This window comes from Falco punctatus (assembly GCF_963210335.1).
Source record: "Falco punctatus genome assembly, chromosome: 5".
In the NCBI taxonomy this organism is placed as follows: Eukaryota; Metazoa; Chordata; class Aves; order Falconiformes; family Falconidae; genus Falco; species Falco punctatus.
The window spans coordinates 9,907,204-9,925,506 of record NC_137584.1 but is presented as its reverse complement, the minus strand read 5'-3'; positions in this window follow the sequence as shown (position 1 = coordinate 9,925,506).

Here is an 18,303-nt window from a genome sequence, read left to right as displayed (position 1 = left end):
CCTCACTTAAAGAGAAGTGATGTTCCAGGAACTGCTTTAGATCTGGCAGTTTTGCAGCCTCATTATATGCAGGCCCACAGCCAGGCTGTGCGGCAGAGTCATGAGATTCTCCAGCTAAAGAGGAAGAGAAAAAAACCTCCTGCAAATTACCTTTCTCAGATCTCAATTCTTGTGAAAAGGACGCAGCAGTGGCTGTCGTTTCCATATCAGATGCTTCCAGCCAGGAGCAGGGGGCACATCTCAGCAATATCACAGTTCAAGGTGACAGGAGGAAAGGAGTCTGCATATGAATGCTCCAGAGCTCAGCCTTCCTTCTGGCTCCTCAGTGTTTCCTGTCTCCCAGCCACAAACTCGCAGAGATTAAAGCAGTCGCATTATGTTGGTACAGCGGTATCTCAGAAGGAGAGGAAGAGTGAGAGGGCAGGAAGGCCCTTGTTCTTACCAGCCGAACAAGTAAGTTTGAGGTGCAACACAGGTTTTGATGGACTGCATGGCCGTAGAGAGAAATGTAGATTATTTTGTTGTGCAACAGTAAACAGAGGGGTGCTGGGTTGCAAGATTTCATCTTGCCTTGTCTAATGGTGAAAACAACCATTAAAAGCCTTTCACGATCTTTTTTTTTTTTTTTTTTAATACAAAGGAAAAATAGCGGAGTTAAAGCATTTAAAATGTAAGGTGTAAAATAGTTTATTTTAACCATATTCTTAAAATCTTTTCACTTTCTCTATAAAGACAGAAGCCCTTTAAGTGACCATCTCTTGTAGGATGAAGTGATCTTCAGCTACCCCCTGTCCACGAAAACTTTATTAATCTGAATGTGCTGTGGAAATTGGTGCTACTTTCAAAGTTCAGTCTGCTTCCCGTAAGATGAAACAGACAAAAAGCAAGAAAGGAGAAGGAGTGAAGAGAAAATGGAATGGAGGGAGAGGAGGAGGGAGAGAGGGAAAGAAATAACAGCACAGTAAAATCTGCAGTTCTGCCACAGTGTGCACTGGGTCATTGCTGCAGAGAAGACCAGTTGCAACATCATCTTATCAACGGCCTCTGGATCTGACATATTTTTACCCAAGTCAGGTTGGGCCAGAGTTTTATGAGCGCCTCTGGTCCCAGGCTCACAGATGTGTTGAAAAAGATGCAGCTTGACTAGCTAAACCAAACTTCTTACGCAGAAGGCAAAAAAAGGAGAGATAGGGAAAGAAGAACTCATACAGGGAAGCAAAAGGGCATAGAAGGGAGAAAGCAATAGCAGGAGTCACAGTCTCATATCTAGGACTTCACTGAAGCCAAGGCAGGTGGTAGATGGTAATGGCTGCAGCTCGCTTTTTTCTCTGGCTTGACTTTGCCAAGACATTTATCCCAGGGTCATGGAGATGTGAGGATCTATGGAAGTGAAATTTGCTTCTTTCAGGACAGGACATATTCTTAACTTTTCTCTTTTCCTCTTCTCCTTTCCCTTCATTCAGCTTTACAGATGAAACGCTGCCCAATTTGCTGTACCAGAGGATGAGATTTACCACCCAGGCTACTCTTGCTGGATCTGGCAACATTAGCTGTAAGACTAACAGGCCAGGCAGAGTTCTTGTGCGCTGGAGACGCAACCAGTATTACCCAATGCAATAAAACAGTAATTCAATAGGATAGTCAAATACAGAGGGCTGTGAGGTCAAATGAACCAGGTTTGTTAAGCTGATGAATGAAGAAGTGATACCACCACTGTCAACACCTATTCAGTTCATACTTAGGTGACTGACCTCAATTAAAATATTCAGAGCTCTCTAGCCACAATGTTAACATCCATCTGGCGGCTCCTTCTGAGAACCAGTGATACCAAATCTCTCTTCAACTTGGTACAATCAAGAAACTATTAAAGGGGGCTTCAAGATATAGCCACCAGTAAAAGATCTGTTTCTACCAGGGATATCAGTTTAGTCAGAATTTGATGTGGTTTAACACATAAACTAAAACTGCCTTCCTGGGAGTCAAAGCTTTGGCTGCGTACAGGGATGACTGCTGCTGTCACAGGAGACTTTTCATTGTGTTGCACAAAGCTAAAGTTCTGCTTATCTAACCCCAAAGCCTTACATGAAGTATTTTTCTTTTTTGCAACCAAACAATACACCCAAATACAAAAACTGCCAAGTTGCATCCTTACCTGTCACAAACACAGGAGCTGATCAAGAAATTTGTACTCTAGAGAGATGGAGAGCAACACCCATGCTACCTATAAGGGTTTTTTTGACTACACAGGTCACCAAGCTCTGTGTACTGTCCAGTTCACACACATATAATTTTAAGTATCAAGATATTTCTTCCACACAGTGCACAGAGTAAGGAGATGACCAATCTGAACTGCATCAAGTGGTGCAACCTATGAAAGTCCATCTATAAAAATCCATCAGGATCCGTAATTCAGAGTCCACTTCTAATAAATACCTCAGTACAAATAGACAACCATCATTTACCTGCATGACATCATTTTAAAGAAGAAGAAAGAAGGAAAAGGAAAGAAGAAAACAGTCTTATTTACCCACTTCGTCCCTTCTGTCAACAAGTTTTGTCAATGCCATCAATGAAGATGAACAGGGAATACAATACCAGTTATTCTGACTGGGTCCAAAAGAAATTCAGCACCCAGGGGATCAAAGTAGATAGAAGCTGGCTGCTGCGTGCTGAAAGGGAAACTGACAGAGTGAATGCAGCATCAGTCCTTAGCTACGTTTATGTCTATGTTGTGAGAGTGAATTCCTACACTGCCTGAACTCACCCTTGCGAGTAGGCTTCAGCAGGGCAACAATGGAGTGGAGAAACTAAGACGATGACCTGCACCATTTTACTGTGGGCTGTAAATAAGGCTTTTGATCTCTTACCTCAACAATGCATCTCTGTAAAGCAAAGTTACTGCTTTCCATAAATGCAGTAACTACCATGAAACACTATCAAAGAAGGGAGCATAAATAGATCACAACATTTTCACTTGCAGCAAGTTGAAGTGAGTCGGTAAGGCGAACAGGAACCAGCAAATTAGGTTTTAATGAGTGATACATCTCCAGCTTCTGAGTGGAAATTTTTGCCTGAAAGAAGCAAAACCAATACCACCACAGAGGGAAGAAAACCAGAGCGCTCAGCTCTCTTGAGTGATATCCACTCTGTCTCAACAAATGAGCAGCATAAGACAGCAGACCACACTGGTCTGCAGACCATTTGAGAATGGAAGTAGAAAACTTACCCTGCTCCAAACTCATCTTAAAAAAAAAGAAAAATAGTCAGGGGGAGAAACTGAAGTCGACCTGATTCTAAGAGAGCTCAAATGCTTGGGAAATAATCCTTGTCTTATTTGATCAGCTTGACAATACATTGTCTGAAATAAATTGCCTAGTTAAGAGAAAAAACAGAGAAGAGCTAAAAGAGGCAAACTGATTTAATAGAGAAGTAAATCTCTGAGCTAGATTTGTGATGGATTAATCTCTGTTGCAAACAGGAAAGTCTCCAGAAAGTCAAATGTGACATCTTACAAAAAAAGGGTATCTTGGAAAACAGGGTGACTTAGAAAATGGGGTGTTTCACATCCCTAAGTTTAAAGAAAATAATAAAAAGATCATTTTTGTCCTCCATTTATACAAATAATTTTAAATCTATAAAATAACCATACTATATAGAAAACCTTTGGAGCAAGAATAGCAGAAGCAAGAGTTTCAACAGTCAGCCACAACCAAAATTGCCATGTTAAATAAGGAACACTGAAGAATCATTGAAGAAATGTCCTCATTACGTGACAACTGTTTAGGCCTAAATGTCCCAGCTGGTCCATGTGCCCTGGGGACATGAAGCTGGCAGCACCCCAGATGTGTCCCAACCCTTCCCTGGTTGTGAAGTTTTTTTGGTGCTTATCTTCATCAAGAGCAACGAGTGGATTAGCCATTGCAAAGTAGTTGCAAAGCAGCCTGTGGAGGAAGATCTTGGTTTCCTAAACATTGTATTTCACAAGAGATATCATCAAGGAACAATGTTTTAGTAAGTTTCAGCCTACTTCTAACTCTGATTTGCTTTTTCTTGGGAGGGGGAAGGAGAGGGGGGGAAGGTGTTGGAGTTCAGTTTCTCTATAAAACAGAATCTAAGCATTATAAATTGCATTTTCCAGCAAGAAGCCGGTGGATAGATTGTAATCTCTTTTGAGTATGTATTATAACAGGCATCAAGAGTTTGAAAACCTGAACTGAAAAGTGTAGAATTGATAATATTACAGTTGTAAGAAAATGGTCAAATACCTTTTGTTTGACACTGTCTGGCTGATCAAAATCACTTATCTTTATAGCTACTGTTTTCTTACCTAAAGTGCACTAGTGGCCCCTCCAGCATTTGAGGAGAGTTCCTAGCTTTAGCAGCCAACTCAGGGACTTCATAATGAATGGACTCTGTGTACTGAATGTGTTAAGGTCGAATCTGCAGCTTCAAGACTTCAGCAGTCTTGAAGCTGATACAACTTTAACCCACCAAATTTCTGTTGGCCTGCGTGACCACCCCTGTTGCTTTCGGGCACTATCTCAGCATTAAAAACTTACTCCCATGGTCCACTGGGCCAGAAAAACAGGTTGCTCTCATTTGACTTTCTAGTCAGTTTGTAAATTCCTTACTGGTATTTTATAGTTCTGTTTCTCACAGGCCATTCTGATTTTTCATGTGCTCCTGATTAGGTCCTCTAGCCCAAATATAATGTTACTATTTTAAATGGCTTTATCCAGTTCTGCAACACAAGACTTCACCTGTCCTAGTCTGTAAATGAAGGCAAGGATTGCATTATCAGGTTCTAATGCTGTATTTTGCCCGGAGTAGTCTCTGTCTACTGCTGACATTCAAGTCTCAGGAGATGGATTATGCAGAGTGTGTCTCACTTACACCAGCAAGGCTGCACATCTGCCCATCACAGCTGGATGCCAAGTGACCTGATCAAAGCAGTACCACCAACTGCCTTCAGGAAGCCCAGAAGTCCTGAACAAATGGTCATGGCCAAAGTGCCCAGCTCTGTCCAGGAACCCAATGTTTAACGGCTATCCATGTGGTGTGCTCATACCAGGTGTGACATGTTGTCTGTCCCACCAAAGCAGAATAGCAGAAGCTCTGTGGACCTGCTCCAAAGTCACAGCATGTACTTGTATGGCTGGGAATGCTTCAGTGTTTTTCCATAAGTTTCTGCTTTTCACATTTGGAAAAGCAGGAAAGGAAGAAGGAAGGAAGAAAACAAAGAAAAGAGGAAAGGGGAAAACTATTTTTTATACTTTTTTACTTACTGCTTGGTGGAGAATAAAAGAATAGAAAATAAATCTAAAATACACTTAAGGACATATCCACCAAGTTATGGCAGCCATCATACTTTATATTGTCTGTTCTAGTTCAGGTTCAAACTGATTGCCAGATTTGGAGCCTTTCCTGAAGTTCTGTCTGACAGAACATTTCCCTTGCAGCACAGGGCATGCCTTCTGAGATCATCTGAACATACTGGCTCCTAACATTTAAGCGTCTTGAGGCTCTGTTTTATCTCTTCATCTCTAGTACACACTATAGTCTGACCAAGACTGAAATGCTTCGTTTTAATTCAAGTTGATGAAGCTGCTACAGAGTATCTGGGTGAGACTTAATTGCCTGTGAAATGCAGGAGGTCAGTTTAGATACTCTAATGGTCCCTTCTGGCCGTAAACTACACAATATCTGTTAAACAAGCCGCTAAAATGTTTCTGTGTCTCCTAATCATGAAGATAACTAGAGTTTTTACAAATGCCCCTTAATTTAAAGGGTACCCTTTATAGTCCGTGTACAAGTTCTAATTAGATATTTTAATAATGTTCCTAAATGTGGTAAGTAGTTTGTATAACCTAGAGTTTAACAGTCATTTGTTAGTAAGGCATAGCACACTCCTGGCATCAGAGCTGTGCTGAAAGCACGGTAATGTTTCTGTGTTATACTGTTCGAAGCCTTTCCTAACAAAAAATGGTTAGAAGAGAAGTGTAAATCACAGGACATGGTCTTTTAGCCGTTACGTTTTTATGCATAGCAGTACAGGCTTGGGTCTGGCAGCGAGCCATTCATAATTCCATCCACCTAGTGCGACACTGCTCAACACACATCAGCAGAGGTTGCACTCACTTCTCTGTTGTCACAAAGTCTAAGTGGAGACACCTTTGTCACCAACCTGTTTGCCAAAGTTAAAGCTAGCCCTTGCCTGGTGCCTTCCTGCTGAAACAGCTGTGTGAATGAAGCTGTGCTTGTCTTCAGCATCACATGGACCCCTCTGAAACCATATGGGAAAAGATGATGTGTGCAAATTAAGCACCCTGGGCTGCAGGTTTGACGGATTTTTCTGCACACCAGCTCTCCTGGGATTGCAGATTTCATTACCCAAGTCTTCAGAGCCTGCCAGAGTGGTTGATAACTTTAGTGCCAGTTCATGGGTGCTAAGGCCAATGTTGCAGCTGATATAAATACAAAACATATGTCACCTAGTTCATAATAGCTTTTCTCTCTACTGTCAGCTTCAGTATTTTCAGCATAATTTCTTTGTGCTGCTCAAGTTACTGATCTTCTTATTACAGGACCTTAGAAAGACTTGCAAAAAACCACAGGGCAAGTTCTATTTTAAATTTTAATTTAAATATTTGTTTGTGTGAAAATCTGCAGTACCAACTAGTAGAAGCAAACTGTTATTATGCATATAAATGCTCTGAAATATATTTCTGAAGTACATTTTTTTGGTATCTCTAGTAATAATAGGACTGGCTCATTAAATGGAAAGAACACTCTATTCATATGCTCCTTAGTATTCATAACAAGATTTACAACCTCTCACCATTAGAAGGTATCTTTTCAAATGATACAAAAAAATTCTTAATAATAATTTTCATGATTAATTATTTTCATGAAGAACAGCCCTTGAAAAAGACCAAGTCTTTGCCATTTAAAATTACTATTCTGTAGTTGATTAACTGACTATTTCCATAGGTTAACTAAATTAATCGTTCTCCCTATAGCAATGTTTCATATTTACCTTATCCAGAACTTTATTCCAGTTTTCATTATATATAAACCTGTGGCTCCTCTCTTGTGGGAAAATAAGCTATTCCTATCACTAGAATTCCATATATTTAAAAAGAACAATATTTTATATTCTGCTTTAAAGACTGTAAATAACAAAATGTCCTGTTAGTTAATATTAGTATTTCAGTTTTAAACGTATCTGTTAAAAGGGGAGACTTATACTGATTGAAATTAAAGGAAAATTTAAACCCGCCAGGATTATCTACCTGTGTGCTGAATTATATTTTAGAAGTCTATATTAATTTCTGAGGAATTAAGAATTTATTGCTTTTCAAAGAGATGACAGTAATATGGGGCTAGATAACATAAAAAAATACCCACCCTTGTTCTTTTTTCACTTTTAAAAAATTCATCTCAGCAACTTAAACACACTTCTTTTTCACCCTGAAAATGGTTTCTTGTAGAAATCCCTCAGACAGTAGCAGAAATAGGCAACTACTCAGTGGGAGCTAAAACACATGCCTTGAAATGTGTGTTCCTGCAGCTGCTTGCATCCATACGTTTGGCACAAGTTTTATGATGCTATATTAGTGATAGTGCTGGGAAACAAAAGGGGTTTTTGAAATTTAATAAACATAGAAATAGGTTTTGAAGTCATGAGGAAACTGGTGCAAACATTCTCTCATAGCAAGCATGGAACTCGTTTTCAATTCCAGATGTGGTTTTACATTAGTGTCTCTTGAGAAAGCAACCTTTCAAAATCAGCCTCGAAAATGTAGTTATGGTTGTCATATCCCAAGGTAAATAACAGGTTTGCTGGCTGTATCATCTTGGAAAGCAAGTTTTATTTGTTTGTGCAGTGAGAAGTCCCAGTCCTTACATTATTCAGAGAACTCCTTCAAATGAACACCTATAAAAACTGTATGGTTGCAAGGGTGTGCACAGAGCATGAGGAAAAGTGGGAGCAATGGCTTCCAAACCAGGTAACAATGAATGAATGAATTAGCAAGAAGAGAAATAATGATAACAGGAAAGTCAAGAAAATACCAAGCAATGAAAAGAATTACGATATGATGCAAAAGTTTTACTTTTCTTTTTAATCTCATGTAGGTGAAAGTATCGTAATTTTTATCTGCAGCAGAGAATCTCAAGTTAGAAATACATATATATGTAAGTATTGGAAACTGCATATTACCTTTTTAAGAAATGCCTTAAATACTAAAAGGAAAAATGTATATTGCCTGGACAATTAAATTAGTCATAAAAATTTATCATGCACTAAACCCAAACAGCATAGGAAAATAACATGGAAGTGTGTTTCTTACTTTTGAGTTAGAAGGGAACAGATCCCCTCCTGTAGGAAAAACCTGGCATCCTCTTTTTCCACAGGAGTACCCCATGGCACTCACTGTGTTTTATAAGGACAATGTGGGAAACTTGGGTTTCTCGCTCCCAGATTCTCCATTTGCTCAAATCCCTTCCCTGGACATGTTAATTCTTCCCAAAGGAAAGTAATTCCCAAATGTTACATTCCTGACAAAAAAATCCTTCAACAAAGATTTTTCGAAAATTCAATTTCTTTTCACAATTCTGGCTAGCTCTACCCTGTGTCTCAGCCACTGATCTTTTGTTGCTGGCTGGAAACAATGGGTAAACACAAGGTGCCCTGGAAGAAACAGCAGAAAGCAAGGAAAGGCAACGGATCTTACTCACTAGGTACTTGCCTGTGGCCTGAAGGCTAAGATTTAACATTTCCTTACCCTCAGCCTTAAGACAAGCCAGTTTGTGGTCCAGAGACCAAATACAACCCATCGATTCTTTTAACCACACACTTGCAAAACCTCAGATCATAACTGGCATTGAAATGACTTGTCCTGTAGGTGGTTGAGAGTTTACAGCCAGCTTTTCCTCTGCCATAAGGAAACTTCTCCTTGGACTTCAACCACTGCCTTTGAGCAGCTACTTCATAAGCCATAAAATCTGAGTGAAAAGGTGGCTACACATTTCAAACTAAGCTTCTCATGTGAAAAACAGACCTTTGGGCAAATAACTGATGAGTGATAATGGTGCTGTAACTCAATGTTAACCATGCCGCAAAGCTCTTTATGAATTCTGCTCTCAAAGGGCAGCAGACTTAGAACACCTTTTCCAGCAAATCAGATTTTCAGAGCAGGCAGACGTAATTTTTTAAGTCATGTCATCTACCCTCCACTGACCGTCCACTCAAACCAATATGTGGCCTTTTACCTAAGTCACCATTTCAAATGTATTTTAGATTGTAGTGCCTGCGTGATTTGCTTTGACAAGCATACTGATGGCTTTGCCATTAGGTAAGGCAGGACACTGACCTTCTCAAAACCATGTGAAAATAAGCTCCGAAGAGAATACATTAACCCTCCTCTAACCCACAAGTATTCAAGCGTACATTACAGAATAATTCTTCTCTGAAGCCTTTATGAAAGAGCTGCCACAGGTCACCATATTCTGTACATTCAAAGAAAGATGTAATGCATTGGAGGAGAGACTATCAGAGCTCACTGGAAAGCAGACAGCCCCTCGGTTAGATGGCACAGTTGCTGCCAAGTTGAATTATTGCAAAACATCCCATAGAAAGTATTGTCCTAATGTTGCAGGTAGTTCAATGGCTATTTTCAAGGAATCGATTACCTCAAGCCAATATGTTACGCTAAAGATTGTCCTGCAAGTCCCAGAGCACACAACAGGCCAGCAAAAGGCAATTCGTCTGTTCTCTGATGGGGGCTGTTTGTGTCTGATTTCATTCTGAGTAAAGACCATGGATATCATGACTGGGTTTCATAAGGGAATACTCCATGGTAAAATTGGAATGGCGGCTGAAAATGAAGAGAGAAGCAGTTTCCTCCAAAACCTCCCTGAAGTAAGGTGCAAGTAGTAAGAAGCAAAAAAAAAAAAAAACCCACAGGTTTTTCCCTTAGAAGTTTGCAAATGAAAAGGAGATCCCTAAGAAAAATCTAAAAAGGGACAAGAGAAGCAGAAGGAGGGAAATAATAATAAAATCAAATAGATGCTCAGCATAAGTGAAAGCTGTGCATAAAGCTCTGTAGCCTGCGAAGGTTGCCTGAATTTTCAAAGGATTCATTTTAGCAGGCTAACAACTGGTGTTGCGAAGGACGTCGATAATCAATGCTGTCAGCTGCCTTATACTAAGAAGCTGAATGTTCAGTTTGCTTGATAAACTTCTTATCAGTGAGTTGCACCAAACTTCATTACTGCCTTTTTATTTGTCATTTATTATCGGTATAAAATACCAGTTCAGCTCTGTTATGGTCATCTGCTTGGTCACTCACCTGAACCTATCGTACCTATGATAAAGCATCTGCCAAGCACAGAAGAAAAGGTTCACTTTGGTCCTACTCTAAGTTTAAGCTCACCAACAAAACCTTGATAAACAAGCTCATTAGGAACCTGCCTGCCCACCAGGGAAAGTTTCCACCTGAATTTAATAAAAGTATGCAATGCAATTCAGATTTTTATGTTACATATTTTAAAGTACAAAGTGACAGGTGTTTTTCTTTCCCTTTTAGAGGATGCACTCCAATTTATTACCACAAAACAGAGGTGTCTATACAAATTTAAACAGTTTTAGAAGCACAGTACATCATTTTGTTACTAAAGTGTTCTAGCCGACATGAAGAAAGGTGGGTGGCGGTGTTAGGAAAAATCTAGTGACGCTCAAATTGCTCAGATCTTGAATATGGGCCTTATAAAATAAAAAAACATTTCATTTGAGTGAGCGTGAATTAGATTTCCAAATAATGGCATTTTCCGGGGTAATTGCATTACTATAACGTAGTTTGGTCTTTCAAAAATAGCAGGCAATGGTCACTCATAAGGCAACTATTTCATTGGGATATGTCAAACACTAACAGAGAAAGTAAAAAAGGAAAGTCTCACTTTCACATCATGTGTTTTGAGAACACTTTCAGATACCTTTTTTCAGCCATCTTGACATTCTGCAAGAATCTACTTTTATCAAAGTTTTCCTATTTAAAACCTGCTAGTTTTAAGTACACACAGGAGTTCAAAGCTCCCTGTGCCATGCTATCGGTCTTGCAAACAGTGCTTACACTCAGGAAATTAAAACTGACTAATGGGCTTCCAACTCTTAAGAGCAGAAATGTAACAGCTTTCTTGGAGTCTCAGATTCTTATTCTCTACCATGTCCTAAATGTTCACATGCACATTTCAAAGCAATATAAACACTTAAAAGTAATTTCTATTTTTCAAAAATCTGAGCAGTGATGTTTTTTCCGCTCCCTCTATATATCATCATAATTAAGCATTTGAAATAATTTCTGTGTTTCTGAAATTAAGGTCAGAGATTTATTGCATCATAAAGTCTGACCTGTATCTCAAAAGACATTACATTTACCTGCAAACCAAACCCCAGAACATTTAGCCATTTAAATCCTATCCTCCCCATTTCTTTCAGCCTTTGGAGATGTCCCCAAACAACTCGGTGCTTCTCTTTTGGGGAGTTTGCTCTGACTGTCAGCTTTTGTTACAGCTGTTCCTTCTTTCTAATCCAGTTCTGTCCAGCTTCCACTTTCAACCACTGGTTGCCACTACGCCTTTCACCTAAAACTAAAGAGGCCATTAACATCCAGCTGTTCTTCTTCAGTAATGCTGCTCCTTAATGTCTTTTTCAAAAACAGAAAAAGAATGAGGAAAAGCTCTTCTTCAAGGCATGGATTACATTTGTGGCTCTTTTCCAGATGCTGTCTGGTCCTGCAGCGCTAATATCCTCAGTACCTCTCACCAGTGCACTCACCTGTTCACAGAAAAATCCCGCTGGATTGCCGTGTGCACTAAAAAAGTCTGCTGAGGAGTACATTTCTCTCTCGTCCATTGAGGGAGCTCTGAGTGGTTAGGTGAGACGTCTAGTGTCAAAAGTAGATGTCTGTGAAATGATTGCCACCTCTCTGACTGTTCAAATGTGCAGAGAGGCCCCTGACTTCTGCAGCACCATGTTAAAGGACGGGAGAAATGTTGTGTCTGGCTCAGACAATTCAAGAGAGTTGATTAACTTGTTGCTTCATTTTCTATTGTGGGCATATTAAATTGAATTAAATATGTCAACAAAATATGGTGATATAGATTTTCCCATGCCACTTATTTTCCTGTGAAATTCTATATATTATAGGTTTACTTATTTCAGTTTCAGGTTGCTCCTGAGATATTGTATCAGAAGATAGTTTTATCTGGCAATAGTTGAAGGACAATTAGATGTTTGCGCTGGAAGATCAGTAATTATATTGCATGATAATGCAGTTACAAATATGGGCAGCTAGAGGATGGAATTTTGGAATTTACTTCCCATGCCAATGTTAAGTGGAGAAACTTAAGTTTTAGAGCAATTCTATCAGGCTATTTTGCAAACCTCACAAGACAACTCTAGCAATCTCTGAGTTCCTGTTAGTTCTGTAATGCCCTGTGAAAGGAGTGTAATGTAATTTTTTTTAAAATGGAAATGTAGATTTGACGGTGCAGTTTTGCTTGAGGATGTGAATTTGACAGCAAATGCCCTGGCTGTGAGAGGCCTTGCTTGTAAGAAGTCACCTCCTGACAACCCTAAATCACAGGCTGAAATGAGTATGAATAAATTACACTGACTGATTCTGTCCTAAAGGTGGGTGCATTTTGCCTTTTCTTCCTTCAGTTTCCTTTCCTCCTTTCAGTTCCTTTCTCTTCTGTCATCTTCCACTTCCCTTAAGTCTTTTTCTTTGCCGAAAATTCTTCAGTTTTCAGAAAGGAAAGGCAGTTTAGCAGCTACTTTTTTTTTTTTTTCCCTCACCATTTCAGAGACTTTTTGTTTCCAGAAAGATTAAAGACATGGCTAAAACCCTTGCCTAATTAGGTTCTAATTTACTTTGTTTTGTTTCACCTCTGGTCACCCCCATCTCTCTTGTCTGCCTCTTCTTTATCACATTCTTTCTAACACTTCTGATTATAATCATGTCTCCTAACCATTTCTTTTCCTGAATAAGCCTTTACTTTTATTGTTATTAACTAACTATTCTTCCTTCCTACTATGGCTTTTAATTTAGTGTCCCTTTTCAGGCTTTTTTTTTTTTTTTTTTTTTTTTTTTGTCTTTTGCCTCAGAGGTCGTGTTTTCTGCCTCAGCTGCACTGGCAAGACCTGGACCGTGGTCTCAGGTGTTTGGCTCTGGTGTCCTCTGGGATGGGATGCCTCCTGGCTGGAAGCTAGTTTAGAGAGTCTCAAAACTCTGTTCACTTGAACTCACAATAATTGGTGTGAATGACAGAGTGGTGGCCAAGGGACTCTTTCCCAGGCTTTGGGAGCCAGAAGGCACACAGCACCACCCCTGCCCCAGCACCCCCTTCCTTCTCGACCCATGCACCGGTCCCAAAACTGCTGCAGTGCAGGCAGGGAATGATTTACTGCTCCATTTCCTAACTCCCTTAAAATCCGCATTATTCCTCAATCTTACCAGTCTAGCATTTTGAATGGGAAACAATTATTGATGGCTAACAAAAGTTTCATGCCAACGACTGTTCTATTTTCTCACCTCTACCTTTCTGTTAAGGGAGAGCAGCAGCCTGATGCAGCAGGCTGGTAAGCTGAACCGGTAGGAAAGGCTGCAACTGCTACAGCTTCTCAATACTCTTAAACCCGTATCTCTCTGCTTTCAGCAAAGTTTTAAGCAGTTCTGTTCAGGATTTTTTCAGATACTTTCTTCCACTGGAGGACACACTGTTTAAATAAATTCATGGATAAAAGAAAGGATTCTATCACTTTAAAGCGTGCTGATTCAGTACAGCTTAAAGCTGAAAAGTCTCTCAAGTCAAAAGAACTTCCTTCTGACATTAATGTAAAGCAACAGAAATTAAAAATAAAATACTGAAACAGTATTCTGATTGAAATTATTTGGGGGCAAAAATCTAGATTATTTTCATTAAAGTCTTCAGACTTTGTTTTTATTGTGTTTTGTGGCAGGAAAATTTTACAAAATCTCAAAAATGCACACAGTGGCAAATGCAACTTCTGCTCTTACACATGGTATTACAGAGAAAATGTTGGGTTTGTAACTATACAGCTGTATTTGTATCCATTTGATACTATACCATGGCAATGCACACAAATTCACTTTCCCCACTTGTCACACTCATAATCACTGGCCTTACATTTATCCTGGTTTATTGCACAAAAAGTAATTTAATACTTTAGTAATGGAATAATTTATACACTACAACTCCAGTTTTAAATGCCTATTTCATTAAAATTTTATAATTTTATTTTCCACATAAGATCTACCATATAACTCCCTGTTGCTCCAATAAATCATTTCACAACTTTATTCAGTATTTTGTTTATTAAATTTATTCCAGAGCTCATACGCTACATCATATTAAATATACCTCAGCCAGGTGTTGCAGATTTCATTTGCTGAACCATGAAAAGCTCACAAATGAATGTATATGAAAAATTTAGCTTCTGAAATAGATTTATTAATATATTGTGTTTATAACTAGAACAACCTGCCACAAATTGAAAAGGACATAGATGGATAGGCAGTATCAGCATTCCTATTCCTCATACACAAACTGTTCTACTGACTACTTAAAACACAGAAGGGTTCTCACAGTGACAGTATATCTGATTTATTTTACCACATGCAGTCTCTCAAGATGTTTCCTAATTGCACTTATGTTCTATATTGGGACTATTGGTATATTTTCATTTTCCAGTTGTTTCTTTTCTTAGAACTCAGCCAACATCTCTGAAGCTGGTGAGATTCCTTCCTGACACATCTAGCCTTTCCTTCTTGAGCAGCGATGCTTGCCTACCTTGGTTTTGCTGTCTCCAGGGGCAATAATGGACTTGAGGCCAGAAAAGTGCATAGAGACCTTACAGGTAATGTAGACGTCTGGATTCCGGCGTGGCCACCCACAAACCCTCTGGAGACTGCTTTGGTACCCACACAGCTGGATACTCTGGCTGGGCCAAGGTGATGTATCTGCCCAGGAAATGTCACATTAGCACAGCTGGGATCACTGACTTTCTGTCAGTGACTCTCTGTCAGTGGAGCAAGAAGGACTATGCTTTATGGAGACCAGTAAGGCTGCTCAGCTGGAAGCATGCAGTCTTGGAGTCTGCTACCCTCCCCAGAAACTGGGCTATAGGCAGGCTCTGGTTTGCTTCTGACCTCCTTCTCAGAAACCCAATGAATCTTGCATGTGGCCTGGCTTCAGCAGAAGGAGCAGAGTCACCTTATCCTGGAAGGTCTTCCCTAGCAGCTAGTGAGGAGGAAGGGGTGACCCTTCAAGATGAGCAGCTGGAGGGAGGGGCATGTCTACTTCTGGAGGTACTGTGTCACCAAATGTCCCTTTACCCCTTGCAGCACCACAGCAGAGCTTGGGTTCCTACCCCCACTTGGCACCCACCTGCAGGCACTAACAGCTTTTGCTGGGGATCTGGGGAAACCTACAGGACAAAGTAGAGCATCCATTGGATCAGTCACAGAATGCTTTGAGTTGAAAGGGACGTTTAAAGATCCTCTAGTCCAAGCCCCCTTCTGTGAAGACATCTTCACTAGATCAGGTTACTCAAAGCTCCACCCAACCTGACCTTGAACACTTCCAGGGATGGGGCATTCACAACTTCTCTGGGCAACCTGTTCCAGTGCCTCACCACTTCCATCATAAAAAAATTCTTCCTTCTATCCAATTTAAATCTACCCTCCTTGAGTGTGAAACCATTGCCCCTTGTCCTGTGTCAAAAAGGCTTTGGTAAAATGTGTCTCTGTCTTTCTTACAAGACCCTTTTATATATAGAAAGGCCACAAGTGACCTTGAATGCCTTTGAGATTACCAAAACAGGAACACACTTGTTCTCTCATGTTTAGGTACCGAGACAGGATTTATCTGCCTAATGTAGATGTTTACAACATTGACATCTCCACATAGACATTGTTATCCATTCATAACCAATAAAAAATAGGACCTTCTAGAGAACAATCGACTTCAGAGACTAAAATATTTGTTTTAAATAGGTAAACTGAAACATGGCCTCTCTGTGTCCTTTTTAGAAGTGCTCTTCCCACCGCTGTGAAGTAGCTCTGAGTGAATGTACATACTCTATCCTAGAAGCTGATCAAGCATGTTACAGGGAATGTATTATACAGAGAAAAATCAGCTTTACAGTATGAAATTCCAAGTAAGAATTTGCAATTATTAATCTAACCCAGGGTCTAAAATAACCCAATTAATTTTTCATACACATCAGAGTAAACACGGAATAAACTGAAAGTGACTCACTGAAATAGAGGGATTTACTTTTTTGGAAAGACAGTGAGATGAGCTTCTGAATGAATGAACAGACAGTTGAAAGGACACAGACTACATTCTGAACATAAAGATACAATTGTCTGAATGACATTTCTCAATCGTACAATTTCTTACGTTCTTGTAAAAACTTAACACTTTACCCTCAAAAGAGATATGAAAGTTGAGAGGAAATAAGAGCTGAGAAATAGCCGCTGCTCTGTGTTTGAAGGGTATTTTAGCTCATCGAATGTAACCTTTGAGAGAATGGTAAAGACACCCTTTATGCTCCTCAAGAAAAAAGCTTACGTGACACTTCCCAAACCTCCTACTTACCCAGCCGTCCTGTCAGCTGCAGCAGCAAGTGCCCAGGAACAGCACAGAGCAAAGACAGCTGCTGTGTCCTCCCTCCCAGACTGTCACACTTTCAGCTCTCACCATTGCTGTTAGTTTTTTCCTGTTTGTTTTATGTTGTTGCGGTTTAACCCCAGCTGGCAACTAAGCCCCACGCCGCCACTCATTCGCTCCCCCCACAGCGGGATGGAGGAGAGGGTCGGAACAGTAAAAGTGAGAAAATTAGTGGGTCAAGATACAGACAGTTTAATAGGTAAAGCAAAAGCCACACACACAAGCAAAGCAAAACAAGGAATTCATTCACCACTTCCCATGGGCAGGCAGGTGTTCAGCCATCCCCAGGGCAGCTGGGCTCCATCATGGTTACCTGGGGAGACAAACACCGTAACGCCAGTGTCATCCCCCCGCTTCCTTCTTCCCCCAGCTTATATACTGAGCATGCTATCATATGGTATGGAATATCTCTTTAGCCAGTTTGTGTTACCTGTCCTGGCTGTGTCCCCTCCCAGTTTCCCGTGCCCTTCCAGCCCTCTCGCTGGCAGGGCCCAAGAAACTGTAAAGTCCTTGTTTTAATATTAACATCACCCAGCAACAACCAAACCCATCCGTGTGCTGTCAGCATTGGTCTCACACCAAATCCAAACCACAGCACTGCACCAGCTACTAAGAACATTAACTCTATCCCTTTATCCCAGCTGAAACCAGGACATATGTCCATTTGTCAGAGCTGGGATAGATTAATTTTCTGTTGGCTCTGAAGAGAAGGCAGTATCTTTGTAATTTTTTTGTGCTCCATCATACATTTAAAAGTGTGGTGAATAGTTTAATAGGTGGAAGAAGATCTGGGTCCTTTTTCTGAATACAAAGCTTCAAGGGCTGAGCTAGCAAGGTATTCTTGGAAAGAGTACAGAGAAGAAAGAAAGGTGGGGGCTGTTCTGAGTCTCTGTCCCCGCTGCGTAGACACATCTATTACCCTTTAGGTCACTGCAGTGAAGCACATCATCTCTCATCAAGTTGGGTAAAGAAAGTCTGCAGATGAAGTTCCTGAAATGGGGGATTGTTATCAGGGTGCTTGTACTTCTGTCCCTATATTCAAGCGGGTGTTGAGTGTCATTATTTTCAGTTATGAGACCATAAAAAAAGGGGCAAGAGCATCTGCAGTTCTGGAGAAGCACCACTTTATGGGTGCATTTATACACAAATAAATAAATTTAAAAACACGTTTAAACCCCACAACTTGCACAATCCACAATTAGAAATTATGGTTCCTTGCAGCCTATTATCTTGCTACTGTTACTTCTCATTTCCTACTTAACAAACTGGACTTGACATCCTTCCTCTTGTCATTTATAATCACAACATCCATGTACCTTTTTTGTTTCAAAACCAACTATTGGGGTTTTTTTTACCGGTTTTACCTCCTGCTGAAATTTCTTATCACCAACTACCTTACCTCATGAAAACTTTACCCCATAGCTGCTTTCTCTAATTTAAAACTCGAAAGTGCACATTCATTTTATGCTGGTATCACTAGAGTAATATGGCAATGTTTGCACACTACTAGCAGCCATATTTTTTATTTTCTTTTCCATCCTATAA